Genomic DNA, 7,119 nt, shown 5'->3' with positions numbered 1-7,119 from the left:
TTATTTTTTGACAGCTTTTGTTTTCAGGGGCTAGGGTGGGGTGTGGACCTTGGGGTAGTAGAGAACCAAATAGGAAAATGACCTAAAATATCTTGACTATTTTTAAAACTGTCAATCATTGATTTGCTGTTTATTCCTTAAACATATCAACATTCAGATCATGAGATTAGTGACTTACACAGGGAGACATGTGACTGTATAGAAGAAGTACTCATGGTTGGGATGCTGGCAAATGGCTGTGTTAGAACTGTAACTTTGGTCAGTTTCATTAATTTTAAATATTGATTTTAAAAAATTTCAGAACTTGCACTTAGATTTTATATATCTGTTTATATGCTTTTGTTTGTAGATCATGGTATAGTAGTTTGTGTTTACAGTCAAGGGAAACTTCTTTAAATGAAGAAGAAAAATCGATGTAAAAGGTCATTTTTTTTCTATAGAACTTTATAGTAAAACAGCAGCGTGTATTACAGATGTGCCAATTATTGATCTCTAATGACCACTGCTGACTTGAATTGGTGCTTGACCTTTCCATTCTGCCTGCTCTAGCACCAAACCTGTATTTTTTTTAAGGTTGGTGATTAGTTGCTCACTGCTCTATGTGATTCTCAATTGCTGTCACCGGAGCATGGACCGTGAGCAGTCATACTGCCAGATAGCACCACAGGCTTCAGACTTGGCAACACTTATTCATGAGCATCTCATGCCATTCTCACAACCTGAGAGGGAATAGTGTGCCTCTTTGTCTGCCTCTTGCTCACAGGGAGTCTGCAGCCACCTCTGATCCTTTGGAGCTTGGGGAAGCATGGAAACAGGGCCTTGGTCCCTTTGCCTACTTATCCCTGATGGAGGAAAGTGGAGTGCAGATTCTCCTCTGCTCCTTTAATATTCAGTGTTGTGTGCTCACAAAACCATGGACAAGCTTTATGAGAATGCTCTGCATTCAGAAACGTCCATGCATCAACTAAGAACCATTACATTGCAAGGGCTCAAAATGTAAGTCATAGGGATCTAAAACCAACAGAATTTATTGACTCCTTTAACTAAAAAGTCCAGAGACAGGGTTGGCTTCAGGTTTCCAATAATGAAATAATAAACCATCACTCATATTCTTTTCTTATGGATTGGTTCTGTTATCAAGTTATCCTTTTACTCATTTATTTTTTTCAGCTGATATTTTAAAAAGAACAATTCCTATTTTAAAGATTCAGTAGCATGTGGTGGATAGGGCACAGGGGTGGCAGTCAGAAAAGCTGTATTCTCTTCTCAGTTCACCACTAAGTGAATTTTCTGTGGCAGAGGTGCCAGAGAAATGAGTTACCTCTTGCAATTACATCTTTGACATTTAAATCTAGAGTATGGGAGGTAAGGAGTGGGAAGAGGGTTCCTTGGCCCCAACATTCCCACAAAAGTTTTTTTTTTCTGTTTGGGGTCATATTTCACATGCCTGCTCAGGAATCACCCATGGATTTGAGCAATGTAGTACCTGTGGTCTACACCCTGAACAGTTAACCCCGGGGTGAAGAGGCTAGTGTGAAATCAGGTGCAGTTTATTGGTGGAAGCAGAGTGAATAGATTTTGCATGATCCTCTATCCACGAAACATGTGGTGTACAACATTACTCCCGTTGATGCTGTAAAAATCAAACTTTTCATCTAAGCTTTTTAGCACCATGATTTAATTCCCTGGGCTAACCACTTGTGGAATCTGGATTCATCTCTCTTCCCTCTCATAAAGACTCCCAATTTACAAGGTACCCATGAGAAATTGGGCCATTTGAGATGGCTTAGGTTCATGACAGTACTTTTCCTTACATAAACTTTGCTTCCAACATGGAACATTCTACATCTTGAAAGAGGAGTTTCCATTAATTTGGCTTTAGCCAAATGGAATCACTGTATAGTGAACCTCCTGCCAGAATGTCAGAGATCTCCCTTCTGTCTGCAGCCCCAGTTTGGCTCCCACTTTCAAGCTGAATGAAGTCTCCTATTTTACAGAGACCAGTAGATTGTACTTCTGGTGGAAGAAGCCTCTTGACCACTTGAACAGGGGAAGGCTGCATGGCTCCAAGAGAAGAAAGGAGAACAGAATGCAGGCTTCCTGGCCAACAGTGTTGTGCTCTTTTTACTGCACAGTTCTTAATCTTTTTTTTTTTTTTTTGGTACTGGGACTTGATCTCAGGACATTTGTAAAAATATGGATTGATTTGATGAAGGATGTGCATTTGTTAGGCGAAGAACCTTGAACATTCATCCTGACATTCATCACATCTCTCTACTTTATCTACTCCATCAATACACCCTGCCTATTTTAACTCTCAATTATTACAGTGTCATTGCTTTTAAAAATTTAAACTATGTAGGCCACCATCCATGTTCTCCTTGGCTATTTACTATCTTAAGTAGATTCATATTCAGAGAGAAGAGACTGTCTAATTCCTAGATGGGAAAATGAGACTATCAACAAAGGTCATGTTAAGAATCCAGGGATAAGGGAAGAATGGGTGGTAGAATGGCAAATATCAAAGGATTTTAAGAGGAATTACAAAGTAGCCCAAAACTTTGTGAGGGTTTTGAAATCATAGAACGTCAATTGTAAAAGTAAGTTGGATAATACATGAATAGTGTTTTGTTGTTATCTGGAACTAATTGGAAGTGAATAATTTGATCTTAACAGTTTCATAAACTCTCAGAAATCTAAGAAATAAGTTGGTGGAAGTATAAATGAGAATGTTCAATTTATTCATTCAGTCATTACTTATGGAGCAACCTATTCTAGATGATAGAAATAGCTCTGTATCATTAAGGCTATATTCTCTCTGGGGGAGAGAGATGATTAACTTAATAAGCATATAATTTATGTTGTGGATTAGAGAAGAGCTAAGGAAAATAGGAAGAATGGTAATAGGATATCAGAAATGCTGTGAGGGTGTGATTTTAGATAGAATGTTCAAGCAGACCTCATTGAGAAAGAGGTATTGTGAGAGGAGACTTGAAGGAGAGAGGGAATTGAACCACATGGAAATAGGTAAGGAGTTGAGATGTGCCTGGCCAAGAATAGAACCATTGGAAAATCCAGGAGGTGAGAGGAAGTCTGCATAGGTAAGGATGAGGGAGGGCAACCTGGCAGGAAATGGGTGGATGAGAAGGTGGGAGTGGTAAGTCAGGTCAGCATGGTAGTGAGGAAGACCCTGGAGGCCTTTCACTATCCTCAGTGCTTTGGCTTTTACTCTCAAATAAGATGCTGTTGGAGTCTTGAGCATGACCAATTAAAAATATCATTGCATCTATTATTTGTAGGAAATCAACTATAGAAAAACAGGGGCAAACATAGTATACCCCTTTAAGAGGTTATTTGACCTGGAGCAATAATACTGACTTACATCACAGTGGTATGTGCGCAAGCAGATACACACACAAACAGATATGTGACCGAGGTTTAAAAATGCCAATGAAAAAAAAAATACTCTTGGAATTATGACACTGAAGTTTCTTTCCAACCCTGAAGTTCCAGCATGCTGTGTAGACACTTGTAAGATTCTATGTGATTCAATTAACTGCTGACTCCATATCCTGGCCAGCATCAGGATGTCTCCTGGAATTCTATCACCAGAGTTTAGATATCATTTTGTAAAAGAAGTCAGTTCCTATTTAATTGTGAGTCACTCCTGGGATTTGCACTGTACAGATAATTATCACTAACATATCCATTTCAGTGAGGAAACAGAAAACTAAGGGTTGGTGTAGACAGAGAGAGATTGAACTATACAAGCCCAAGAGAAACTGTTTTCTGATATGCAAGCAAATGGAAAATTGATTATTAACATAAACCCAGTGTGATTGATGACTATAATGGCTAATTTGAATTGTCAACTTGATTAGATTAAGAGATGCCTATGATTAAGAGGCTTCTGGGTGTGTTGATGACGGTATGTCTAGGAATGATTGGAATGCCAACTTAAGTGGAGATTCTCTCTAAGTGTGTGTAGAAACATCCAATAGGATGGTGACTTGGATGGACTAAAAGTTGGAAGAACAAAGAAGCAACAGCAGATGCAAGCTCCACTCTTCTTGTCTGAGGACATCACTTCTTCACTCTTCCAAAGCAGACCAGTGATTCTCCAGGGAGTTTCCAAAAGCTCTGGTCTGGACTAGGGTAGATCCCTCTTGTTCTGGGACTTCTGCCTTTTGGACTGGACAGCTGCTGGTTCTTCCAGCTCTCTAACCTGCAGACTGCCATCGTGGACTATCCAGTTTCTGGTCATGTAAGCCAATCTAATAAATCCCCTTTTTATAATCACACTTCCTATTCCTCTAGAGAACCCTGACTAATACAATGTCACAGTAGCCTTTGAAGGAACTGAAGGTCTTTGTGGAGAAGGTTCTTCATTCTGGCCAACAGTCATGTGAGCAGAGGAAAAGCAGGGCCTGTGAGAGGTGAGCCTGCCCATTTTTCAGGGAGCCCCATTTCTAGGATTGCCAAGTCAGCCAAAAGTGCTGCTAAACTGAGAACATGCTCACAGGGGATTTATGTGGTGTGGGCCTGTGTGTGCAAAGAGCTTGGTGAGTGTGCAAAGAGGTGGATAAAAGGGATAGCACAGTGAATAAGGATGGAGTAGTATAGGATGGTGGGAAAGAAATAGCAGACAACTAACTAGATTAGACTGAGGAATCAGGTAATATTCACCAGAATAAGAAACCTCTCAACTGAGAGGTAGCAGAAGAATAAATTTGAAGCATGAGAGCAACATGAGAAGGAACGTAATATTCCAAGCAAGGGCAGTATCATATATGAAAATGTCTTGAGGTGAAATATGAGCTCTTTCAAAGAACAAAGTTAAGGTCCCTGTTCTGTGATGGAGACTAGGTCTAGGGTAGGCCCAGAAAATAGAAAATGGCCATAAAAGCATGAGAAAATGAGTTTTGGGGCTGTTCAAAATTGATACCAGAGTCTGTTACTTAATCTGATGTATTTAATCCATAGAAGGTCACCATATAAACAGTGTACTTCTGATCAGAGCTCCTTTATCCTCAGTATGTATCATTCTAAAATATATCTTACCACCTCAAAACTTAGTGCCTTAAAACTATAACAATTATTTTTAATGTAAAGCAGTTTTATTGGACTAAGCTGGTCCTGTTTCATGTGGTATAGGCCGACTTCACTCAGGTGTTTATGTTCACCTGGGGACCGAGGTAGGGTTGCATGAGCAAGACAGCATAGTGTGAGAATTGATGCACAGTCAAGAAAGGGATAAGCTGCCAAGAAGTGGGTTTACTTAGGTAAATGATTTCTGTTCAGGAAGATGACAAAATGTTTATTGCCATATAGAAATTTTCCAGGAAAAAAATCATTTTATTTAAGCTTTGGGACACAAGAATGTCTTTTAATGATGTGCAATAACTTGTTTACCTTTCACTTCACACAAAAAATGTGTTACCTCTGTGATTTTTTTCCATCTATTCTTTTCAATTTCATGTCCGCAAATATAATAAATGCTTAGCAAATGCTTGATCAAAACCAGGCCACAGATTGAAAGCAAGCATGGTGGATGTTATCTTTCTTTGTGAAGGCAGATTTAGTTTTCCATAAAGGTTAATATTATAGTTTCTAAAAATATGGACAGTAGACTTTTCATAGCAGCATACTGGAGTGGATTAATTACTGTTTTGTTCCTATAAACTGGAGGCAGACATGTAGGGCCTACAACACAGAGCCACGGAAATGGTGTTAATTACGGTTTTGTTGCCAAACATAGGAAAGAAAATTGCATTAATGAGAGGGCATGGGGATTGACCACCACAGCTCAGGATGCAGCGCAGTGAATCAAACCAAGGAACACAGCAGGAGGACAGTTTCGAAAGAGAGGATGCGTGGGTTGCACCGCAGACATGCCAAAATGGGAAAACACAGGAAGATGCTTAGTAGGAGCAGGGTACATGCAACAAAAATGTTGTTGCTAGCTGGAATCTCCAAGGTCAGCTAATCCAGGTCACGATAATCCGATGAGCTATCATATTAGGTGTTAGGTCAGAAATTAGGTGACTATAGGGAGAAAAGCTGAGCAGCCAGAACAAAGACCAGCCCACCAAAGGTGATCAGAAAGTTCCCAGCAAGGTGGATGGAAAGTTCCACTGACCCTTCACACCCACCTGTCACTCAACAGGATCCCATCCCATCCTAGTCTATAAAAACCCGGGGCAGCCAGGGCCACATGCGATTTTCTCTGGGTCCCTATAGGGGTCTGGGAATTTCGCCTGAGATCCAAATTCCAATAAAGCTTGTTTCGGCCACTTTCTGTCCCATTTTATTTGGCTGCCACCGAGCCCACCTGAGCTTACATTTGGTGCCGAAACCCTGGAGGGGTTTTTCAACCTTGGGGTTGAGACCCACCCCCTCCTCAGAAGAACCAGGAAATTCCATTCCATCCTGCTCAGCTCTACTCCATTTTGCTCCATCCTGCTTCAAAGTGCAGTAAGTTCCCTGGGTTTTTCCCCATACGCTGTTCCACCACAGGAGGTCTGTCCGTGGGCGCCCCTCAGACCTTGCCACGGCTCCAAAGTTTGGGCTCTGGGTGTTGTGAAGACGTTCCAGCCTCCAGTTAGCCTCCCTTTTATTCCGTTTTTGGACCCCCGAAAGTCGAGATGTGTCTTGGCTTTCAGCCCGTCCACCGCTCTCCGGCGTGTAGGAATCAGAATTGGGACGCCTCTTCTGATTCTGGCATACCTGTCCGGGTGAAATTGGACGACTAATGGGAAATACCGGGAGCTCATTGGACCCTAAAACTCCAAATTACAGCTATCTCCACCATAATTTTAACTAAACTTGGACTTACCCAAGACTTAAGCCATAAGTGGCTAATTTTTATTCGACCCTGGCCAAGCCTCAGTATGTTTTCGATCTCAAGATGGTCACCAAAAGGCACTCACAACCATTTGCAAGCTTCCTTTTTGGAACTTGGCGCTCAACCCGCTCCTCTTCTACCTGCTCCACCACTTATGTTCTCCTCCCCTGAGGGGTCCCAAACCCCACCTGCCTCCATGCTCTGACCAGAATTCCACCTCCTCTTTCTGTCCTCCTCTGGCCAAAAACCCGCCCCCTCCTCCCTCAGATGCAACT

Source organism: Sciurus vulgaris, assembly GCF_902686455.1.
Source record: "Sciurus vulgaris genome assembly, chromosome: 6".
Lineage (NCBI taxonomy): Eukaryota > Metazoa > Chordata > Mammalia > Rodentia > Sciuridae > Sciurus > Sciurus vulgaris.
This window is presented reverse-complemented; position numbering follows the sequence as displayed.